We start from the raw sequence: 25,921 nt of genomic DNA, 5'->3' as shown, positions 1-25,921 counted from the left end.
GTTTAGCTATTATAAATTGAGCTGCTATAAACATTTATGTGGCTGTATCACTGTAGTATGTTGATTTTAAGTCCTTTTGATATAAACTGAGAAGTGGGATAACTGGGTCAAATGGTGGTTCCATTCCAAGTTTTCTTAGGAATCTCCATACTGCTTTCCAGAATGTATGCACCAATTTGTAGTACCACATTCTCACCAACATTTATCATTGCTTATATTCCTGATAATTGCCATTCTGACTGAAATGAGGTAAAATCTCAGTGGAGTTTTAATGTATATTTCTCTAATTGCTAGAGATGTTGAATATCTTTTCATGTTTTTGATGTCCAATCTGACCTAACTTTTCTATGTACATATGTGAATATATCACAGTGAATCTCACCATTGTGTACATCCACAAGAAATTAATTAAAAAAATCAACTATGGGTAAATAGTAGAAAGATCAATAGAGGGAAAGGACCATGGGGTAGGGAAAGGGAAGGGGAAGGAGACGGACTGGGGATTGAAGTAGAACAAGGCATATTACCTGCCTTTATAATTATGTCAAAAAGGAATTTTGCTGTCATGTATAACTAAGAAGAACCAATTTTTTTTAAAAAAAGATAGTAGCCATTATTAAGTAATTACTGGTAGTGTTTCATTCTTTCATTTCTCAAAAGAGAGACTGAAAGAAAGTATAAACTGTTTAACAGTTGTTAATTCTGGGAGGGGGGAGTATGAGTGGTCATTATATTATTCTTTGTATTTTTCTTTCTAAAAAATGTCTGAAAGTTAAAAAAATATACACGGCAAAATGTCCTGATTAAATTTTCAGCCCCCTTATATTGATTTAATGTACAATTTGGGCCATGTCAACTTTTTTTCAAACATCCCTTTCAGGCTGTACAAAAAGAAAAAAAGATAATCAATCATACTTTTATAAAAATAGGAATGTCAAGATGGAAAGGTGCAGAAGGAGTATAACATTTTCTGAACACCTACTATATGTCTGATGTTCTACTAGGTGCATTACATGTGATATATAATTTAATTCCATCTTCCAAATAATCTTGTGATTTAGTTAATGCTAGCCCTTAACTGCAGATGTCAAAACTGGGAAAAGGTAAATTGAGTCACATTAGAGTACACATATCTTTGGGGATACATGAAGAAGTGCCAAGACTCTGTGGACACATTCAGTTGTCAAGAAATCAATTACTAGATATTCAGTCAACTTTAAAAAATTGATCTGTCTGGGAACACTCTCTCAGGCAGGTGGATTCTCCTTGCCTTCATCCTCTTTCTCAAAAACTTTCCTCACATTTTACAAAAGAAAGCCAATCCTCCCAAGCATCCCTCCACTGCTAATCTGACTTTGATGTGTTGCCCCAGGGGTAAGAAACCTCCTGGTGACAAACAAAGCCGAAAGCCAAAATAAGGGTGTTGGTGTGGAAAAATAAATGACCCCAATCACTGCATAACAAGACCTTTTGCAACACAGGTGGATTCCAATTCTTTGCCTTCAACAAAATTGCTGAAGGATCTAATGGCATTGTCAGCTAATAAATCATTAAAATTATTTTTTTGATGATAGAGTACATTGGGATTTTGGGTATATAACTCAAGAAGTAACACAAAGGTTTGTGTGACAATGTTATGAGAAAAAAACTCTTCACTTCCTTCTACTTATTTAGGTGAACAAAGTTTCTTAGTGTTTGCATTTTTTTAAAAAAGTAAAGAACCAAAATAAAATTGATACTTAACTGAATTATTCTAACAATAAGCAATATTTATTTATTCACAAATTTGTGAGCAGATTGAAAGATATTTCTTTCATCTCTAAAAATTCTCCCTCTATAATCTAAATAATATATGTTTATGTGTGTGTGTATTTGTTCATGAGACATATATAGAATGATCAAAAACAGATTTTAAAAACAGATTTACATGCATAAAATATATTACTTTAGGGCAAAATTCTGTGGAAGGAATGAATAGAGATATGAGTTTAAGGAGAAAAAGGGAACAATGCAAATTTTTGAATTGTTTCCTTTTTCTGCAGATTGGAAATTGAACCCAGGGGTGCTCTACCATTGACTTACATCCCCAGTCCTTTTAAAATTGTTATTGTGAGACAGGGTCTTGCTAAGTTGCTGAAGCTGGCCTGGAACTTGAGATGTTTCTGCCTCAGTCTCTTGAGTAGCTTGGATCATAGGTGTGTGCCATTTTTCTGGGTTAATCGTGTATATTTGAATGATTGATAGTGGGTATAGGTTATTATATTTAGAGTCAATTGGACATACTCAAAAAGGTGATACAACCATTTACTGTCAATATTTACTATAAAATAGCTTCCTTTTGTAACTATTTGAACATGACATGAAAAAAGTTAAGGTATCAACTTAGAATATGTGGGGAAAGGTACACAGGTTTTCAAAATTACTTTAGGGAGCATGTGAACACATACATTTGAAGACAACCTGAGTTTATAACTTTCCCTGGGCCATACAACCAACAGGAGGCTAAGATCAGACTGGAAACATGTCTACACTGAGGAGTCTATGGAACTGAGTTTTTTTTAAAATATTCTTTAGTTGTCAATGGATCTTTTTGTGAAATTTTATTTACCTATTTATTTATATACAGGGCTCAGGATTGAACCCAGTGCCTCACACATGCTAGGCAAGTGCTCTACCACTGAGCCCCAGCCCCAGCCCCTATGGATGTGAGTTTTAATAATCAACTCCATTCATCTTAGAAATAAATTATTTGTTTCTGTTATATGAGAAAGATCCTCTGCTTGGGGCCAATAGGTACACACAAATGAGTAAAACATTTTACTTACTTTCAAGTAACTTGAAAATTTATAGGAAAGATAAGCCATCTTCCCAAAATCTTTACTATATGATTAAATGTAATCTTATAGACATTTATGAAAAATGCTGTGGAAAAGGGGAGATATTACTGTTATCTGGAGTATCAGAGAACAGTTTGAACAGGTTCTAATATCTAATGGATGGGTCTTTGTAAAATTAATGATGGAAGAAGTGGGTAAGAGAAAGTAGGGATAACTCATTTACTCATTCATCTATCCATCCATCCATTCATCCAAGAACTATTAGTTAAAAAGAGAATAGACAAATATAATAAATGGGGCTATCCTGGTTGGAATAAATTGAATGAAAATATTTGTGAGATATCCACAAACCTATGATCCCAGCTACTCAAGGGAATTCTGAATCATGAGTCTGATGGTATTAAGGAACTTCAGTTAACAACTCTTAAGTGTGATAATTATGTTGTGCCTATGTTTAAAAAAAAGGTAGAAAAAAATCTTTCTCTTTCAGCAATATATACTGAGATATTTCTTGGTGGAAACACATAGTATCTTGCATTTGATTTAAAGTAGCCCAGTGTGTGTGTGTGTGTGTGTGTGTGTGTGCATTGGATGGAATGTGTAGGGTGACTATTAAAAAATTGGTCATGTGTTGATAAAACTGTGAAAGCTGAGTATATGGTGCATGGAAGTTCATTACACTATTTTCTCCATTTTGTCATGATGATTTTTTTTTGGTACCAGGGATTGAACTGAGGGGCACTTGACCACTGAGCCACATCCCCAGCCCAATTTTGTATTTTATTTAGAGGCAGGGTCTCACTGACTTGCTTAGCGCCTTGCTGAATTGCTGAGGCTGGCTTTGAACTCTCGATCCTCCTGCTTCCACCCCCGGAGCTGCTGGGATTACAGGCGTGCACCACCGCGTTTGGCTCTGATGAAATATTTTTAAAAGTAACTATTATTTTAATGCCTACCATGTTCCAAGAAACTGGAGTCATAAACAGGAAAGACACATTATATTGTCTGTCCTCAAGAAACTTATGATCTGGAGGTGGGGGGGAATAAACATGAAATATCCAAATACATCATGATTATCAAGTGCCATCAGAGCAATGGGTTCTGCCTGAGCTGCTCAGGGACAAGTTAGAAGGTTTCATTATTTCAGAAGTAGAATTTGTAGGACTTGGTAGCTTATTTGTTGTGAAGGAGTCAAAAGTAATGGAAGTTTTTACTTTGGGCATCTGAAGGATGCCACACCATTAATGGAGACAGAAAATATCAGAAAATAAATAGGTCATGATGGGGGTAGGTGGTGTGTGGGGCAGTTTATCTTTGTATCTCCTGAGGTTAAGCTACCTGTGAAATACAGAGATGGTCAGGAAGTCACTGAAACTGTGTTTCCAGGCAGAAGAAACTGCAGTGCCAAAGGTTTCATGAAGGAAATATACAAGATGTATTTCAAGATCCTTCTAGACTCCAGATTCATGGACCATAAGATCTGAGTGGAAAGAGGCTGGCCAGAGACATAGATATACTCCCTGAGAGTTATGTTGGATTCCATCATTGGTATGTTGCATGATCATGAAATGAACCACGTGTTTGACAGCATGAGGTCCCTTGTAGAAGGGGATGCTTGATGCTCAGGAACAGGGAAAAGAAGATGAAGGACTCTGTGCCACTTTGAAAAAACAAATCACTTACCTTTAAGAAGCAGCCTTTTTGAAAGTATAGTATACTGATTTGTTGGGTGGGCTCTAGAGTTACACTGCTTTGTTTTAATCCTGACTTCAAAGTTGTTTAACCTCTTTAAGCCTCAGTTTCCTCATCTGTAACATGGGGATAATAGTATCTAACATGAGAGTAAATAAAATTATGTATGCACACTGTCTGGTATGTAGTACATTTTCAATAACTTAGAATTAATGGTCTTAATGTTACTTTTTGAAGAGGAGGCAAAGGACTTGATTGCTTTGTGGGCTGATAAATGTTCCATTATTTCCTTTCAAAGGTGCTTTAAATGCTGTTAAAAATTGAAGACCTTCTCCTCGTGTCTATTTCCATGCTCCAATGGAAACTGAAATGATCATATTTGAGATCATACTGATTTTAGTCTATTTTTGCTTTTTAATGCTGAAAACATTATGAAAATATAGCAATAAGCTCTCAGTCTGTGCAACCCCTTTCTTTTTATCTGTTTTGCTTATTTGGCAACACATACCACAAGTACCCTGCATGCTTTAAATGAAACAATGCGTTTCCATGACCTCCAGAAGTTGCATCCCAATCCAAGGAAACCAAGTGTTAAGAGGCTGTCCTTGTCTTGGGCAATGTGGGAGGTGCGACCTTGTACCTAGTAAAGGAATGTGACTGTTTACAGAAGGTTAGAAAGAAGTGGGGAAGGTAGAAAGCAGGAAGCAAGGAGCGGAGCAGAGAGGTAGGGAGAAGGAAGGAGGGAAGGTATGGAGGAAGAAAAGAAGGGGATTTTTGAAGAATGAACCACAACTAATACTGACTGAGTGCTAAAGAATGGCCAGAAGTTTCCTTGACAGAGAGTCTTGGGTGCTCCTTGGCCATTTATTTTAGGCTGGGCACAGGGCTGGTATTCAGGGGAGTTATCTGCAGCACAGCTGATTATTCATTATCTTCTGTAATGGGGGGAGCATGGATGGCTCCTCTTTTCCTAGGCAATGTGTAATGGGGCTTCTCTTGATCCCAGAAAGACAGAACTTGAGTGCTTCTAAAGGTCAGAATGGGAAAAGAGAAGGGCTTAGTCCAGGATAGAGAAGAGGACTTATCTCTGGTAAAAGAAGCCACCACCCAGTTTGTAAGCTGTGGGAAGAGAAGAGTCAACAGACCCTATTAGCTTGATCTAAACACACTGCTGGACTACCTTCCACCTCCATGGTCTTCCTTACAATTGAGAAAGTCTTTTTCCAGACTGATGGCCAATCCTCTCCTTGAATTCAACTCTTATGCTACCTCTGGACTTGACTCCTTTAGTAAAGTCTTCTCTTTCATACCTCACCAGCACCTCCCAACTGATTGTCCATAAACTGTTTATAAACAGACTTCCATTTTTGAAATTCAAAAGAGAGAAGGAAAACATCCCCTAATCCCTACTAAACCTTTAGTTCTACTCTATTTCTGTTCCACTTTACAGTGAAAGGTCTCAAAATCGTTGCTTCCCCTATACTGTCTCTACTTCAACTCCAATTTCCTCTCCAGCCCTATTCTATCAAACACTTCCATTTACCTCCACTGGCACCAACTTGATCTGAACCATTGTCAGTTTTCATTAAGATTATTGGAAAGATTCCTAGCTAGTTTCCTGGTTATGGTTCTTAATCTCCTCTGAACCATTCTTCACACAGTAGTCAAGGAGGAATTCAAAAGATAAATCTGACCTAGAATACTACTCAGCAATAAAAGCATGAACTATGGATACATGCAAAAATTTGGGTGAAATTCAAGGGAATCAAGCTGAGTGGATATGTGCAATATTAAAATGTGTACAGCTGGCCCTCCATTATGGTGGGTTCTGCATCTGCAGAAAAGTAATTGTGTCTGTACTGAACATCTATGGACTTTGCCATTATTCTTTGTACAACAAACTATAACAACCATAGTATCATTTACATTATATTAGGTATTATAAGGGATTTAGGGATGATTTAAAGTGGATGGGAGGATGTGCATAGGTTATGTGCAAATACTATGACATTTTATATAAGTGACTTGAGCATCTGTGGATTTTTGTATCCAAAGGGGATCCTTGAACCAATCCCCTGTGGCTGCTGAGGGATGACTATACAGTATTATTATTCATTAACATAACATTCTTTTTTTTTTTTGCAGTGCTGGGAACCCAGGAGGACTCTACTACTGAGTTACATCCCCAGACCTTACATTTTTTTTTTATTTGTAAATTCTGAGACTGGGTCTCACTAAGTTTCGAGACTGGCCCTGAACTTTTGATCCTCCTGCCTTAGCCTTCTGAGTAACTGGGGTTACAAGAGTGCATCACCACACCTGGTTTACATAACATCCTTGGAATATCAGAATTATAGAACTGGTGAAGAGATTAGTGGTTGATATTGGTAAAGGATTCCCAGGAAACTGGGGTGATGCTGTGGCTATAAAAAGGCAACTGAAGGGATCTTTGTAAGATGACTGTTTTATTGACTGTGGTGGTGGATATACAGCTGATGCAAGTGATAAATTTGTATAGAGCAGACACATGCAAATGAATTAAAGTAAAATGGGAAATCTGAATAAGATCTGAAGGTTGTACTAATGTTCATATTCTCGTTGTGATATTGTAGTTTCATTTTGCAATTTAAGCTGAGTAAAACTGGGTAAGGGCACAAGGAATTGGTATTATTTTACAAATGCATGAAAATCTACAACCATCCCCAAAGGGGAAAAAACAGTTAAAAGAAATATAAATCAGATCATATGATGCTCCAGGGTTAAGCCATCCATTCAATGGCCTCTCATTGATTTTGGAATAAAACGGCCTCAAATGAGGACCAGGATGCAGTCCACAATCTGATCTTGTCAACCTGTTCAGCCTTACATTCTGCTACTCTCCCCAGCACTCCTGGCACCAACCGCAATCACCACCTTTTAGTTACAAGTTATTGAGATTTGCCCCCTCTTTCTGGCTTTCTTACATCTGCTCTTTCTGGAAAGCTTTTCCTTGATTTCCCCTCAAATGGTGGTTGCTTCTTTCATATCTTTCAGGGCTCAGCTTAAATGCCACCTCCTCCTCTCCTGACCACATTATTTGCACCCCCCTCTTCCTGCATGCACCGCTTTATACAAATGTGACTATCTTCTCACTTCTTTATAGTCTGTCTCCCAAATTAGATTTCAAGATCCTAGGATAAAGCGATAGTGTCTGCCTGACTGCGCTGTATCTCCAGCGTCAGGCACAGCGCTTGGCACACGGTGAGGCTCAGTGAAATGAATGAATGAGTCGCCACGCGCAGCTCGGCCATTAGTGTTTTCTGAACGATGTAAAGCCTTCAGGGTGGTGGCACTAGGCTTAAGGACCTGGCTCCTTTAATGCCCTCCAGCTAGTTATTACAGGGAGGGGTAGTCGGTGAGTCTTTCAGCCAGGCTCTGAACTGCGGGGTTGCGCAGTAGGGGGCTGAGACCAGTGCACTACAGACCCGCGCCGCTCTGCAGGAGGTGCGCAGGTTACTGAGGCCCCTGGCGAGGCGAGACGCCGATTCTCTTTGTTGCTCCCACCTCCCCGGTCCTGGCCGCGGCTGCCTGCAGTGACTCGTGACTCCCCGCCAGCCTACGAAGGCCTGAGGCGCAAGGGAGGGGGTCCCAGGCGTCCCCAGCCCACCCTCCTCTCCGCCTTTGGCCGGTAACGGGTCCTCGGGGAAGCGCCCGCCACCACCTCCCCACACCTTCTTCGCGCGCGCGCTTCGCAGGCAAGCCGGGCCTCTCCTGAGCCTGGGATACGAGGCTGCGCCGGGTGCGTGGCGAGCGCCCCCTCCCCGCCCCCGCCTGGCCGGCTCCCGCGCGCGCACCCCGCACCGCAGCCCCCGCGCCGCGGGCAGAGCCCGGGCTGGCGCGCGCCCAGCCCCGCCCCAGCCGGCCGCACCCGCCCCCGCGCGCGCTTCTTCCCCCTCCCTCCCGCCTCCCTGCGCGCGCCCCTCCCCTCCCGCCCCTCCTGCGCCCTACATCCAGCGCCCGGCCGAGGGGGCTCAGTCCGCAGCCGCCGCCGCCGCCGCTGCGCTTCGGCCTCGGTGCAGGCAGCGGCCGCCGCCGCCACCGAGACAGCTGCGCGGGCGAGCATCCCCAGGCAGTAAGCCCGCTTTCTCTCCGCGTGTGCATGCGTGTGTGCCTCCCGCCCGCGTCCCGGGGGAGCGGCTGCCCTCCTGCCCCGCCACAGCCGTCGCCGCTCCAGGCTGGTCCCCGCGGCCCCGCTTGCCTGCACTTCTGGGGCTGGGTACCTGCGGCCTCGGGCCTCGGCGGCCTCGCCGCATCTGGGGCACCCCGTGCTGCCGGGTGCGGGCTGAGGGACTGGGAGGTCCCCTGGGGTGCGTGCCTCGGCCTCCTTGGGGCTTTCGCCACTGGGAGATGAGGAAGGAGTAGAACGGGGGTGGGGGGCGGGAGTAAAATGGGAGCTCTCTCCACGTTTTCCTCTGGGGGGTGGAGATGGGGAGGGAGTGAACGTGGTCCTGGTGTTTCTCACCAAGGTTGGCGGGCAGTGGGAGTCAGGCTAGGTGGGGGCACCTTTTGGTTTTTTCAAAGATAGCTACCCGGGTGGTGGGGGGAGGGTGAATATGAAGTGGGGGCTCCCTTGGTTTCCCCATCAAGGATGGCTGTTGGGAGGGGTAGGAGGTGGGGGACCTCCCTTGGTTTGTTCCATGGGGATAACGGGTGGGGATGAGAGGGAATGGAAGTGAGGGGGCTAGCAGTGGCTTTCTCGTCGGGGATGCTGGGGGTGGGGTGGAAGGAGTGGGGGTGGGGTGCAGAGAGCGTGGAGGAGTGGGGGAGGGCCCGCTGTGGTTTTGCTCTTCAAGGGGATGGCAGGGGCTGGGGAGATGGGGGTGGGAAGAGGGGGGGATTTCAAATCCAGCGTGGAACCTAGAGAAGCCAAGAGGAAGGTTGTGTCACCGGGTTGAGCCTTAGAAGGTGGGTTTGCAAAACCGCAGGGTGTGACCTTTCAGTCTCAAAAAGCTTGAAATCCCTACAAGGTGCCGTCTAATCTAGGTTCTGGGGGAAAGGTTTCTGCTTTCGAAGTTTCTCTTTCTCTTCCATTCTTCTGGGCCTCTTAGTCTTCCAGGAGTAGGTAGAGATTTGAAAATCAGCGAGGCTAAGGGAAACGCTGTGTGTGGTTCGTGTTCAGTGCTATATTATTTTCTGCGTTTGGGGCCAGGCGAGTTTCTCAGGTTTGTTTTGGTTGCCCTTTACAATAAAACCCTGTACTAGGGAGACCCCCTTGGGAAAAGGAGAGAACAAGGTCTATTAACGGGATAGCAGGTTTGGTTCTTGAATTTCCTGAAGGGTAAGAGGTACATCGTTGTAACATTTTTCTTGGCTTTCAGAAGAGGAGAAATAGTAGGATAAACGCATGTCTTTGCTGGAAATCCCCTGTATTATTCACTTAAATTATTCCATTGGGACTATCTGAGCCCCCTTTGATTTGAATTTGGAACAGATCCAGTTTTCCTAATTGAAGCCATCATTTTGTAATTGCTTGTAATTCTTCTCTGGGTTATCAAATATATGGCAAGCTTATAGAACACCAGGAATATTTTTCGATATCTTGATTAAGACAGTTTTAATGTAAATGTTAATGTTGTTCCTTGGAAATGTGAACATTTGCAGAATAGCACAAGTTTGAATTATAGGCCCCTTGGAATTTTGTAAAGCTTTAGCACCCGAGCTCATCCTCAGGAATGGCATTGGGGTCCTCCTGGTTCCTTATACTGAAGAAGCAAGGGCTTCTGGGATGGTAGCTTTGCCTTTGGAAACCCATGCTTATATTTACTTAAGAAGAATCCATATTAAAAAGACATTGGCCTTTAATGTGGTGGAGCAATAATGCTTTTGCATTTTGGTTACATAAGGTTCCAATCTAGTCTTTACCTTCGGTCTTTAAAATTGCTTATTTAACATTTTTAAGGGCAAATATAATTTTTATGCAACAGGAAATTGGTCAGCTACTTAGGTCACGATTTTCCCAAACCACCTCACAGTAAGTACATAGTCTAAGACTACCATATAGATTCTGTAACCATATATGGTGCTTTAAAATTCTAGGTTACCATTCTGATATTTAATTTTTGGAAAAGGAAAATATTTTTTCAAGCAGTCTAGATCTTTGAGTGAAACTTAAAAAGATTTAAATTGGTAAAATTCCTCTTGTACAATATCAGCACAATAGGTCACTTGAAAAAGATAATTTTCTAAAAACATTAAAGTGGAAATAAAGTTTGGGTTACAAAGATGGGTGAAAATGCATTTATTTATGCTGTTGTAGGTACCATTGCTAGTCTGATTTGCATTCTGTACAAACACAACCATCTTAAAAATAATATGGTTTTGCAATACAGGTCCAATTTTTTTGCCTTCTGAGGAATAAAATGCTGAAAGTGTTAAGATACTTTACAAAGACCAACATGTTGGTGGGAAGTGGGCCTTAAGAAGGGGTAAAGGGAATGTCTTTTACCTGTTTTCTTGAGAACCTGTTGCTCTCCCGTGGGATATGAGGGAAAAATACAAAGGAATTTCAGAAATTAGCAAAAGTATGATCAAATGATCTTTCTAAACATTCTCAAAGATTTTGCCAATGTCCCTTGGAAAAGTAATTTTTAAGTCAAAGCTTTGTGTGAGAAAATCCCCCTCACCTCTGAAGTTTGAACAGTTTAAAAATATAGCCATTTATTGAAGGAATGGCAACTAATCTCCTGAGACTGATCCCTGTTTTCCTTCTCTCCACCTCTGGGTTCCCTTCTGTCCCACCCCTCCCTTTTTTCCCCCTGGTGCCAGCAACATTGGCTTTTATAACCTTGTGGGAGTTGAACAAATGTTCCTGCTTGCTTGAACTTTAGGCCTTATCTATTTGGCTGCTTTCCCCAACTTTTGCCTACACTTTTTTTTTTAAATTGAACTATTCAGTTTGGATTTGGGGTAAAAGGGAGTAGATTTTAATTATTTTCTCTTAAGAGATCTTTCAGCTCCTGTTGCACAAAAGCAAAGAAAGATTTGTGTGTGTGTGTGTGTGTGTGTGTGTGTGAGAGAGAGAGAGAGAGAGAGAGAGAGAGAGAGAGAGAGAGAGAGAGAGAGAGAGAGAACAGAGTACTTAATTAAGTAAGAGTATATGTATGACCATTCGTTTATTCAACAAACATTTACTGAGTTACCTCTGGTGGAGGCTTTCGTACTAGGTGTGGGCATACATAGTGGATAAAAAATGGCTCCTGCGTTTCTGGTATGTTTATTAAAACGAAAAATGGACAATGAATCTATTGTGAGTTATCCAGAGATGTCTGGGGTCATTTGGACATTAATGTAATAATTGTATACACATTTAACATGCTTCAAGCATGCAAATAGTGAAGTCATTTCTTTCTAGTGACTTATTCACTGCATAAATTCTGCCTCACCTTCCCAACCAAGACATACTTTTTTTGTTTTGGGTAATACAGTTGACCCCTCTGTATCCTTGGATTTAACCAACCAACAATTAAAAATATTTGGGAGAAAGATCACATCTCTATTGAACATTTACAGTTTTTTTCTTGTCATTATTCTCTATACAATATAACAACTATTTACATGAATATATATCATATTAGGCATTTTAAGTAATTGAGATGATTTGATGCACACAGGATGTATACAGGCGGATGTGTATAGGTTATGTGCAAATACTATGCCATTTTACACAAGGACATCTGGAATCTGGTATACATAGGGTGTTCTGGAACTGATCCCATGTTCATAATGAGGGAAAACTGTAACATGGTGTATAAATTATCTTGAATTGTATGCTATTTTCTTTCTTTTTAAAATATTTAATCCACACATTATTGTACATATTCACAGGGTATAGAGTGGTAATTTGATTTACATATACAATGTGTATGTAAAGATAAGTTTTATATAAAGCAAATGAACATAACAGATTTTTTAAAATTCAGCTTTGTGTCACTATATAGAATAAGAGTAGTGAAAAGTGAATAGCCAGCATCCCTTCCTGTGATTTAAAGCATGTTCTGATTTCAGACCGAGCCTCCCCCTACAAATTATTTTTCTGTGGCAAGGTTTGAATTATGGATAATAATACATGATGAAGCCCAGAAGAGTATATAGTACTAAGTAATAGCTCAATTAAACCTTAGATTTTTCTGCAAGGTTACCTCCTGAGATCTTGGAGAATACCCCTGTGTGTGGATCATGTTAGACCAGGGATTTTTTTTCCACCAGGGGACTGGGCCACACAGGAGTCTTTGGACAGTATCCAGGAGACATTTTTGCCAGATGCAATTACTGGCATCTAGTTGGTAGAGGCCAGGGATGCTGCCTAAACATCCTAGAATGCACAGGGCAGCACCCCACAACAAAGAAGTAATGAAATGTCAATGAAGCCAAGGTTGATGTAATTTCCTCTACAAAATGCAGTAAAACATAACTCCAGGAGAGTAGAGAACAATAACAGTGTGTTCATGTGACTGAGTACTTGGCTGAGCTCACTTGGCTAGTCTTAAAAGTGACTAGTCCTGCACACTGATCTGAAAAATTAGAATAACAACAGCTACCATTTATGGTAGTGTGTGCCAGAAGCTTGTATACATTGTCTATTCTCTTCATTTTACAAGTGAAGAACTGGATTCAGAGAGGTAAAGTTAATTTCCCTAGGTCTCACAGCTCTCAAGTTTGGAAATAGAGATCAAAATTAAGATTACTTAAGTCCTCTCAAGTTACGTTTTGAGCACAATTTCATACTGTCTCCCTTGTGGCATACACCATTCAAAATCTTACTTAAAGTGAAAATTGCTGCATGTCCTATATACCATTGAGCTTTGTTGAGAGTAATTAAAATCATGAATGTTAAATTTGATCAATCTTGGAGTAAGTGGCAGGAGAAGGGGTAAAGGGGGATCAACATTAATTGAATACCTGCTGTAGCTCCAGAAAGTATACTGGTTGAATTTACACCAATTATCTAATTTGATCCTCATAGCAACTCTGCATGGTTGTTATGTTGCACATTTTACAGATGAGAGGGAGGAAGATTAGACTGCACAATTTATAAGTGACAGAGTTGGGATTTGAATTGATGTCCCATGACTAAGTCATTGCCTTGCTATTTGCTGTAAAGATTGGTGGTGAGTTGAGGAGCCTGGTGGTGAGAGTGGAGTAAAAGGTAATTTCAGAGGTAATATGTAGTCAACAATGGATTTTGCTGTATTCAGATAGAGACTAGAGAGGTAAATTTCTGTACTTTTCTCAAATGATGAGAATTGTATTCACCATGGAATTTTTAAAAAATGTTTATTATTGGTTGTTTAAAACATTACATAGCTCTTGACATATCATATTTTATACGTTTGATTCAAGTGGGTTATGAACTCCCATTTTTATCCCGTATACAGATTGCAGATTCACATTGGTTCCACATCCACTGTTTTACATATTGCCATACTAGTAACTGTTGTATTCTGCTGCCTTTCCTATCCTCTACTATCCCCCTCCCCTCCCCTCCCCTCCCATCTTCTCTCTCTACCCCCTCTACTGTAATTCATTTCTCCCCCTTGTGTTATTTTTCCCTTTCCCCTCACTTCCTCTTGTATGTAATTTTGTATAACAATGAGGGTCACCTTCCATTTCCATGCAATTTCCCTTCTCTCTCCCTTTCCCTCCCACCTCTCATCCCTGTTTAATGTTAATCTTCTTCTCATGCTCTTCCTCCCTGCTCTGTTCTGAGTTGTTCTCCTTATATCAAAGAAGACAGTTGACATTTGTTTTTGAGGGATTGGCTAGCTTCACTTAGCATAATCTGCTCTAATGCTATCCATTTCCCTGCAAATGCCATGATTTTGTCATTTTTTAATGCAGAGTAATACTCCATTGTGTATAGATGCCACATTTTTTAATCCATTCATCTATTGAAGGACATCTAGGTTGGTTCCACAGTCTAGGTATTGTGAATTGTGCTGCTATGAACATCGATGAGGCAGTATCCCTATAGTATGCACCATGGAATTTTTTTAAGAGATCTTCATTTTCTTTCTTATCTGAAAATTTCAGGCAGTGCTTTGATAGCCTTTAATCTGGAAGTTACCAGTGTTTATATCCTTTCAGCAGCTCACCTTCTGCTTTCCTTAGAACTGTTATATAGAACTCAGTAATGACAGTATTTCGTTTTGAATTCTTTTTTACACAATTTAAATGTGCGTATTTGCTATAGAAGTTGTTTTGATAATAAACATTATCAGATTGATACTTGTGTATCTATATGGGAGTGTTTTGTTTTGAAAGCTAAATATTTAACTTTTTATGTATTTTGTTTTAGAGCATAAAAAGAAGAAAAAAATTTTAAAGTACAATAATAATCACATTTTGTCTGGAAAGCGTGTGTGTGTGTGTGTGTGTGTGCGCGCGCGCGTGCACATAAGCACATGCAAAAAATGGACCTCATGTTTCATTTCATTTACTTTAAATTGGAAAGGAATTTTAACCATGATTCTCAAGGGCCAGAATGCTGCAAAGAAAAACTATTATTTAGATAAAATGCATGTTTTGATTTCCACATTGGACTGTGAGCTATAGATTCTGATTATAATAATAATGTCCTGATTCTGACTGTAGCAATCAGCTATTTGGATAATCAACTTCTGTGTATAGACACACGTGGTGATGCTGCCTGATTTTGTATCCCCCACCCACTGGCTTTACTTTATTTATTTATTTAATTTATTTGTGACACTGGGAATGGAACCCAGGGCCGACTTCTCTACAGTTGAACTTCATCCCCAGGCCTACCCCCCACTGATTTTCCCTCAAGTATACTTGAGGGATCTGGCAAAACTTGAACACATTCTTTGGAAAATCTAATTTTTCAACGATAATAGTACTTTATTATTGTAGGTAAATGCAGAAAGTGTGAAAAACCCTAAATAAGAAAAGGAAAATCAGGCATGATCCACCCCCTAAGTGAGAAATTAGTGACAATATTTTGTATATCTTCAAAATGAAGTCATTTTTTAATGGTGGACTCAATATCATTGCAAAGTATCCAATTTATAAATGTATTCTAAGGTTTCTTGAGACTACTAAAAGAGTTTTCAAATCATTGCTGCATATCTAGATAGAGTCATGATCATAATGTGAGTGAAATGGAAAAGCTGCCAGGGTAGAGAACCACACTATGGCTTCCTTGTGACATCTATCTAAAGAAGCTTAAGGTTGGCTTCTTCACATTTCTCTCTTTCAACTTGATTAATAGAATACAGTGCTAGAAGGGGTTGTCCCCATCCTTCCCTTCATTTTACAGAAGAGGAAACAGGAGACTGAATGAGGTGAAGCACCTGAATCAAGGTCATATAAAGTGTCATGGTTCCAGATTAAATTTTTTTGCAGTTTGGATTTTTTGGTCTTCTCTATACACAGGTCAGTTTGCAGTTAAATACTTTTCATAAACAAGAACTTTCTGGTGGCCCACCCCTCAAAAAGAATAAGTTTTTGTGGTGGAAGAATATTAACTGTATTGAAGGATACCAAAAGCCCAAATACATCTTAATTTTCGAAAATGATCAAAACAATTGTGAGCTGTTCAGGAATTTTTCATATCACTTGCTGAATTGAAATTGAATATTAGTGATAGTGAACTTCTTGCCTTCATCTAGCCCTCACTTTAATTTCCCCTGGCTTTTGGGACAAGTACAAAGGCATATCAAGTATGAAAATGAAAGATGACTTTAAGAGTCTTTAGACATGGTAACCTGGAAAACCACTATTTGGACTATTGCTCTATAAAATGAGATGTCTGTTGAATTTGAAGATTGAATTTTTGGAAATCTGGATAGAAAGTTAAATTATAGCAAATGCTGGCAGTACAGTGTCATTAAAACATACACATGTACACATAACACTTATTTTAATCTTACACTCTTTTAATAAAACTTCCTTAGCTTTCCTTCCCTTATGCCTTGTTCCTCTTCATTTCTTTATGTAGCTCTCTGGGTCCTTTTCTTTTGTCTACTTTGCCTTTTTTCTTTCTTACTGCCAGGGTCCCCAAAATGCTAAAGCTATGTGGAATAATGAATAGGATATTCACTGATAAGGGCTTACTATTTGAACAAATGAGAACATTGTTCCTTTGCCTAGGGGGTGTGTTTTGAAAACGATTTTTGTCCCTGTTCATCATTACTGCTTGCTAATAAATATATACATCACCGGTAAGTAGTCAGCTCTTCTCAGCTCTTCCTATGGTAATCTCTATTTTCTACTAAAAATGGATTTTCCTCCAAATTTAAACCATTGAGATGTACATGTACCTCATGTTTGAACTACTTTATACATAAAATGCACAGATAAAGATGGATGTGGACAATTTTTTTTCAAACACAGTTAAAGCTAGTGAAAGGAAAGAACAATCGAAATTATAATTCTTATCATCACTTTACTGCTTGTCAAATTTATATTTTATTTACCCACATAAAATGTTACACATAATTCAAGACACAAAATGTTCCATATACATCCTAACCAGAATATTTGTAATAGCCACAAGGTTTTAAATTTACTTTTCTATATTAAGGATAGCTAGGAATGCAGAGGTTTTATTGGCAAAGTTGTTTTGATAAGGATAGTACGAAATTAAATCTGTCTACTTGATTAGTTAATAAGTCTTTTCACTTGCCTTCAATTTTAGAGTGTGGTTAAGGCTACTTGGCTCCTGTCAGATTTAAAATTTCTGATTTATTAGGATGACATTAAGGGTTCATCTTTCAGTGAACTCTGACAGGCCTAGTTCTATATGCCATTCCTGTTTATGAAGCTGATTGCTAGCATCTGCCTATAAGTATAATCAATCATATGTACTTTCATGTGTCCAGTAGAACTGAAATAATGAGTTCCCTTCAAGGTTTCTCAGAGACTTAAGGATTATACACACAAAGAGAGGCACACGTGCAAACTATAAAGCCCACAACTTTTTATATTGATAAGTCATAGTCATGGATCTAGGTTTTCAAATTAACAAAATGTATGTTTTTTCACACAAATTTCTACGAACTACCTCATGAATAGTTGTAGTTTTAAATGCTGAAAATGAGAAAATAATTGAAGTCCTCAGTCAGAAGCCAAAAAGACCACCCCTCTCTTTTTTCTTTTTTTGGTACTGGAGATTGAACTCCGGGGCACTCAACCACTGAGCCACATCCCTAGCCCTATTTTGTATTTTATTTAGAGACAGGGTCTCACTGAGTTGTTTAGCACATTGCCATTGCTGAGGCTGGCTTTGAACTCATGATCCTCCTGTTCTTAGCCTCCAGAGCTGCTGGGATTACAGGCATGTGCCACTGCACCCAGCCAAAAAGGTCCTTTAATAAAGTGTCTTAACAATCCTATACTTCCAGATACTAAGATAAATGCAAGTTATCAAACCCTAGACCAGTTGCCTTCTGGGCCAAAAGAAACTCTGCCTCTTTTTAAATTTATATTTGTAGATGGACACAATACCTTTATTTTATTCATTTATTTTTAAGTGGTGCTAAGGATCAAACCCAATGCCTCCCATGTGCTGGGCAAGTGCTCTACCATTGAGCCACAACCCCAGCCCAGCTCTGCCTCTTAAGGAATAAATGGAAAAGAACTTTCCAATGTAGTAAGCACAACTAATCATACTAAAGAAAGAAACCAAGCAGTCAAACTAATATGAAGTGGTAAAAGTTTGTACTTAAAAACAGCTGGCCTTTGTTAGAGCTACTTTAAAAATATTTATTTAGCATCATTTGTGTATAAACTGTGTCCATTTAATGCCTTCAATTTGATGAGTTTTGACAGATGTATATATCCACAAAACCAATGCCATAGTTAAGATATGCAGTTTTTTAGTCTCCCAAAGTTTCCCTGTGCCCCCTTTGTAGTATATTTTCCCCTCTTTCCTTGTCCTCAGGATCCCACTGATCTGCTTTTGTGTGAGAGTCACTTTCCGAACTAGCTTTGAGAATTTTGTGAATTCTCCTTTATCCAAGAACTGGATTTATGTCTAAAATGCTACACACACACATATACACAAATACATACCACTATTTTGTGGTACTGGGAATTGAACCAGTGGTACTCTTAACACTGAGGTACACACCTTAGCCCTTTTAAAAAATTTATTTTGAGACAGTCTCACTAAGTTGCTGAGGTTAGCCTTGAATTTGCAATCCTCTTGCCTCAGCCTCCCAAGTTGCTGGGATTATAGTTGTATACCATCATGCATGGCTTTCAGAATGCAATATTATTCTCTATGTTTTAAATAAAATAATATTACAAAAGATTTCTAGGTGTTGATTTTCTAGAATCTTTTCCTAATTGCTTTCAAGTAAACTGCTTAGCATACTTGGATTGAAGGAAAATTACAGCTAAGAAAGAAACAATTCTGATAAATAGGAGAGCAGAATATGTAATTCTCAAGTTCAGTGAGATGTCAAATCTTCTAAAAGCAGGAAAAAATAAAATACTCTCAATTTTGCTTTATGCTTGCTTTTAAGATAAAACCATCTATAAGTCATACATTACTGAAAAAAAGGTCTGTTTTCTTAGAAACATGTTGTTAGGCGATTTCAACATTGTACATACACAAGAGCATATTATACAACCCTAGATGATACAGCTTACTACATGGCTATATGGTGAAGCCTATTGATTACTAGGCTATATGGTAAAGTCTGATCCTAGGCTGCAAACCCACACAGCATTTTACTTACTTAATACTATAGGCAATCATATCCCAATGGGAAGTATTTGTGAATTTAAACATAGAAAACAAAATGCTAGTATTAGGAATTTTTCAGCTCTATTATAATTTATGGGACCACTATCATATATGTTGCAGTCTATCATTGACTGAAATGTTATGCGCTACATGGCAGTGTATCTGTACCTCCACCTACACACACACACACACACACACACACACACACACATACACACACACACACACAGCTTGTCCTTTTCTCTCTCACCCCTCAAAAAATTAAAAGGCTAAAACTTGACTGTTTCATTGCTATTGCTCTGGTCTATATCTAGTTTCATTCTGCCATTCCTGATAGCTACTGTTTCTGTTTGTTCTTTCTTCCTTCCCTAACTTTTGTCCTCTGTATTTCCTGTCTCCTGATGCTACTTCTCTCAAACTGCTCTGCTTTTTTTTTTATTACAAATCCATTTTTATCAGCATTTCCAGACTGGGCAGCAAACTGATTCTAACATGTCAGATAGCATCTTGGGGTCTATATTTCTTACTTTTCATTTTGTAATCCAATCAAATTTTCAGATACCTTTTAAGTTTGGAGCCATACTAGAAGTTGGAGAATTGTGAAAAGCCAGATTTTGAATAATCAAAGTAGAATGTTTTTGATGGCTATGTTATCATAGTTCTCTGACACCATAGATTGCTAAAAATAAATGAATGATTACATGATAACTTCCTTTGACAAAGCTAAAGCAATTAAAATGGTCTCAAGGCATGGGGATTTATTGTTCCCCAGAATGTCCTGTACAGGTATTTAAAACCCCTTTAACATTTGTCAAAACCCAGAAAATGTTTGACACAAAGATTGAACCCTAATGCAAACTATGGACTTCAGTGTGTAATAATATTAATATTGCCTATCATTTGTGGCAAATGTACTGCACCAATCCAAGATATTAATAATAGGAGAAATTGAGAGGGGAGTGTTGAGGAGATTTATGGAAACTTCAGTTTTTCTGTAACACAAAAGCTTCTCAAAAAGTAAAGTATGTTAACAAAACAAAAACCAACAATATCCCTCCATTTGTTTGGGTTTCAGGAATACAAAGAACATGTAAGGCATCTTATTACCTTGTAAAGTCTGGTGTTTGTTTTTCAGTATAAGTGACTTAACTTATGATATAGGCTCCTGGAAGGGGAAGGTATGAGATCCCACAAGAGCTAGCCAGTATTGTCAAATATTGCCTAGTGGTACAGTACTCAGTGGATGTATCACTGTGAACACTGGTTTGGGACTTTCTTTGTCTGCCACCCACTGGGACGTTATGCCATCTTTGCAGTGAAGTGGAATCCCACACTTGATCGGTCACTTTCCTGCCCTTCAAGCCAGTGAGCCTTTTTTTGACCCTAGCATTTGTGGTATCACTAGCAGCAGTATCCAGTATCCCTGAACTAATACCCAGGTCAGTTTGATTGCTTTGGGCCCAAGGCTGTTGTGTGACATGTGACACGAGTACCTCCATGCAGTTAGTATCGCCAGCTCTACTGTAAATGTGTGTGACAAGATTAAGATTTTATAGGTGCTAATGTAAATGGTTTTTATATATTGAACTGGGTAACTCTGAGGAGCAACCACAAGTATGTATTGCTTTTCTGAGTTGGCTATAAAAACAACATTCTAGGGCTGGGGTTGTGGCTCAGCAGTAGAGAGCTAGCCTACCATCTGTGAGGCCCTGGGTTCGATCCTCAGCACCACATAAAAATAAATAAATAAAATAAAGGTACTGTCTCCAACTACAACTAAAAAAATATTGTAAAAACCCCAGCATTCTGTGGTAGATGGTAGTAAGGGCGGTGACTAGGTCTATGAGGGCCATTGAAACTGAGAAGAGAAACAAGCAGATGTTGTGGTGATGTTAAAATCTCTGGAAGAGGGAGAGAAAAAAAAATGACAAGTTGTCATTACAAGACAAAGGGATAACCAAGAAAGTAATGAGCATTTAAAGTAGGTATCCATGAAATGTACCCCATAGTTACCATGTATGTGGTAAGACCCAGGGGAGAAAACTTCTTAGTTCATATATTTGTCTGAAAATATATTAATAAATTGAGGAGTTGGTTTTAGAGTACACTTCTGTTTAAATTATTAAATTTTATTTTGTATCTTGGAAGTAATTCTTTATATATGGATCATATATATATGTATGTATATTATATATACATAATATATGTATTAGGTATATATAATATATAAAATCTTGTTATATTTGTTATTAGACAAAGTTTTATTTATTTTTTTCTTAATTTCACTGCTTGCCTGGTTACTATATGTGGCACTACCTGTGTTAGAAGCAACAGATTTTAATAGGGAGAAGGACAAAGCGGTGACCAAAATAGCCTCTGCCTTGAGTCACAATCTATGATGGAGACTGGGGGTTCCAGTTCAGGAGCCAAGAGCCAGTCACTTTATGGCAGTGGTGAGACAAATGGTGGCGAAACCACTACATTCCTTTTACTCACCTTCACAGCTGATACCAAGTTCTGTTACTGACTTGTCTTGACAGCAGTTCCTGCGAATTGGAAATATGGAAAAACTAATGATCTGGCCAACTCAGAATGCATTTGTTTCACAAGTAGAGATAGGCTAAGTTACACATGAGGTGCAGCAGAGTCATATTCCCTGGCTGCTGGAAGTATAGTTATCTCTCAGCATCTCTGGAAGATTAGTTCTACGACCCCCCCTTCCCTGCTTTGGATACCAAAATTTCCAGATGCTTAAGTCCCTTATATAAAATGGTCAGTGTTTGCATAGAACCTACACATTTCCTTCTGTATATTTTACATCATCCCTAGATAATTTCAAGTAGCTAATACAGTGTAAATGCTATGTAAACAGTTATTATACTGTTCAGGGAATAATGATAAGAAAAGTCTGTACATGTTCACTGCAGATGCAATCTTTTTGAATACTTTCCATCTGCAGTTGGTTGAATTGGTAGATGTAGAACCTATGGATATAGAGGGCTGACTGTACTTGGAAGGACTGGGGAGGCATAGTGATGATGGTTTTTGGGGCGGGTATATGACAGCAGCATCTTACCCCCTTGCTACTCACCAACCTGCTACTTGCGTACATTTTGGGACTTTTTAAAGTTGTAAATGGACACAATGCCTTTGTTTTGCTTATTTATGTTTATTATATGGTGCTGAGGATCAAACCCAGTGTTTCACACTAGGCAAGCACTCTATCACTGAGCCACAACCCCAACCCCATTTTGTCATTTTTAATTTTCCCTTTCCTCTACTTTTTTAAAACATTATTCCAGTTATATTTTTAATTATCTGTTAAGGAATAAGGAGGGCCTCAGCTTGGAAAAACATTGACCAAAGTATTCAAACTACCAGAGCTTCACACCGTACTGCATAATTTTCTAACATTCAAATTTTTACTGCTGTGGTTTGTTAGGTATAAAATGGTCTGTAGGTACTTTGTGAAGGTTATCTGACATATACAACATGAAAGTTGAATTGTGTCACCATATAAACTTGGTTATCATTCCTGCTACTTTTAAAACCCCCATAATTTTTCTTTATGTGTTTATCATTGTCCGTATAGCAGATAATGGCAGTATGCACGCTGATGTGAAGGATTTATTCTATGGCCATTTGATTGAAGCAGAGCTGCCCATTTGGCATGGCATAATGGAATGGTTCACAGAGTGCCAGACTCGGCTTTGACAAGTATAGGGCTAAGTACTCCATAAAATCTAATCAACAAATGTTTATGAAGTGCTCACCCTAATGTTCACGGCTCGTTGGTGGGTGGGCTAGATGCTGTGGGGAATATTAAAACATTGTGATCAATTCAAGCAAGGAATGTTCACTCTGAGAAGCTGTTAGAGAAGCATTAAAGATGTAGTAGAGGGAATATTGAACTGGGTGGGGTGATGGTAGTGAGGAGAATCGGCAATTTTAAATCCTAGCCAGAGTTCTGCCACAAACCATCTGGTCCTCTGGGCAAATCAATTCTCTACTCAGGGTTTCAGTTTATAAAAAGGGAATTGGACTAGATCATCTCTAAGATACCCTGTACCTTGGTTCATAAAAAATGTGGAAGAGGTTCCATAAGGTGGCCCATTCTCTTTTGCCAAATGGATTGTATGGGTTAAGCATCCCTACATGCTTGGATTTTGGAGCGTTTTAGATTTCAGATTAAGGACTTTCAAATGGTAAAGTGTATGCAAATATTCTAAAATCTGAAAAAATTAAATCTGAGATACTTCTGGCCCTAAGATTTCACATAAGGAATACTCAAACTATATATGTAATAGTTACTATTATATGTAAATGGTACATATGTTTATACTGTATAATTATACAACTGATGAGTATAGATCAGTTTTTCTCAAAGTGGGGTTCTTGGACCAGCTTCATGAATATCACCTGGGAGCTTATTAGAAATGCAAATTCATGAGCCCCACTCCAAACCTTCTGAAGCAGAAATGTTGGGGATGGGACCCAGCCATGTGTATTTTTACAAGATCCTCCCCTCCTTCAGGAAACTCTGATGCCTACTATAGTTTTGCAATTATGAACTATAGGAATTTGGGTCAGTGGTTCTTAACCTGGGCTGCACATCAGATTCATCTGGGGAAACTTTATTGAGGGGAGGGCACTATCTCAGTCTGTTTATGCTCCTATAACAAAATGTCTGAGAATGGGTAATTTATAAAAGACATAAATTTATTTCTCAGTTCTGGAGGCTGGGAAGTCTTAAGATCAACCAGCAGGTTTGGTTGTCTGGTGAGGGCTGCTTTCCACTTCTAAGATGGTGCCTTGATTCTGCATCCTCTCATTCTAGCCCTTTTATAAGGGTACCTATTCCCACTCACAAGGGCTTCATCCTCTATGCCTTAAATGGACTATACCAAGACAGTAGAAAATAGTTTATAGGGAAGAAAAAAGTATGAAAGTTCTTTTGTAGAAAAAATGGGCAGGGTTTGGTGAGGGTTGTGGGGATGATGGGTCTGTCTTTGGTTCAGGAGTTCATCTCAGACTTCAGGGAGGGCTACTATTCTCTGGATGCATCTGTCAGAATTGTCATTTATGGATCTTTACAATCCTTTGTCCTTTATTGTTTTGATATAGTTCTAATTTGTGGGTGGGGATCCACAATGAGTTATATAAAAATAGAGAATTACAATCACCTAAAAAGCTACCCATGGTCATGTCAGGAGGAAAAATGCTGTTTTTCTTAAGGAAAGAATGTTTGGAGTTGTGGGAAAGTTGTAAACTTGGCAGTGATTAATTCAAGCCTCTCAGTCAATTAAGTGAATTTTTATTTTATCATTTGTTTTATTTGGGAGCTGCTGCAATAGTCATTGAAAGAACATCAATCTCCTTATTTTTAAAACAAAGCAAAAACATCATTGAACATTAGGGCAAAGGACAAGAATTTCAAGGTTTTACCTTTTGACTTTAGCAAATATTTGTCGCTCCATTTTTCTTGCTGGATTTCACCATTTGACTTGTGTTCTTGTTTTGTTCCCATTTGTTCCTAATGCCTGATATTTTTAGTTTTTCTATTTTATTTTGGATTGCTTTTTTATTCATAAGTATTCTTACTGTTTTATTATGCCAGGCAAAAAACAAGCAAATATATTTTCTTTGACAAAAAATTCTGTAAGTTTGATTTGGAAATGGCCCAGGAAAAGGGTCCCTTAGTATTTGGGGAATGGTGGAGGTACTGCTCACCCTTCCACCTTTTGTTAGTTTATAGATTGTGCCACATCCAGAAGGAAAGTCTAGTTTGAAAATCTACAAAAGCAGATTCAGTATTTTAAAAGATAACAGTGCAAAGTGAAAAATGGCAAATCTGTGCACATTTTAGTTTTCTTAAGGAACTGCCAAAATCCATGGAAAAATATTGGACTAATCACCAGTTTAAATGTGTAGTGTATCTAGTAGATACCTTTAAAAAATATAACTGGTCTTTTCCCAAACTAGATAAGGATAAAACCTGTCTCCAAATTGTGAAGAATATTTTGAGTATGTCATATAAAATAAGTGTAGGAGCTTGTGTGAAATAAATTATCTTAGTATAAAAACACAAAATTGTACTTTATTTTATTTCTGTTAGTGGTAATATCCTTTTGGGTTTTGTTTACTTACTAAGTCAATATGTTATTAAAGATTTGGTTGTGTTGCTGATCTTGATTGTTTTGGAATTACTAAAAATGGGGCATCTTGGGCGGGGGTGTGGCTCAATGGTAGAGTGCTTGCATAGCATGTGTGAGGCACTGGGTTTAATCCTCAGCACCACATAAAAATGAAAAAATAAAGGTATTTTATCTATCTACAACTAAAAAAATTTAAGTGGGGCATCTTTCACCTCAGTTACTTATTTTGAATACATTATTTAGCTAAGTGAGAACCATTTTGTTAGTTCTTCTGCTAAAGGAATTGTGACCATCTCAGGTGTATTTATTATTGCACTTTATATTAACATTGAAAATGTCATTTTAATGGTGCATGTGCCAGTGTTTCTGACTCCCATAGTAGATTAAATAAGGTAAATGAATAAAAGTGGGGTAAATGAGAAGTCTGAACCCCCTGTTACCATCCCAAGTGTACCTAATTAAGGAGATCTTTGGGGTTCACCGATTCT

The 25,921-nt window shown here is 38.9% G+C and overlaps 1 protein-coding gene across 2 annotated transcripts in view; it reads left to right on the top strand.

Moving 5' to 3' along the window:
* Positions 1 to 8,483: 8,483 nt before the first annotated feature.
* Positions 8,484 to 25,921, top strand: part of Fhl1 (four and a half LIM domains 1) — a 58,900-nt gene continuing 41,462 nt past the window's right edge. Inside the window, exon 1 of one of the 2 annotated variants that reach the window (XM_078034226.1) lies at positions 8,484 to 8,640. The gene's annotated coding sequence lies outside the window, so the exon portion shown is untranslated. Of the gene's footprint in view, positions 8,641 to 8,736; positions 8,876 to 25,921 lie in introns of those variants that run through there. The other variant, XM_013358541.3, reaches the window with a different exon arrangement.

The sequence above is a fragment of the Ictidomys tridecemlineatus genome, chromosome X, assembly GCF_052094955.1.
Source record: "Ictidomys tridecemlineatus isolate mIctTri1 chromosome X, mIctTri1.hap1, whole genome shotgun sequence".
NCBI lineage: Eukaryota > Metazoa > Chordata > Mammalia > Rodentia > Sciuridae > Ictidomys > Ictidomys tridecemlineatus.
This window is presented reverse-complemented; position numbering and strand designations above follow the sequence as displayed.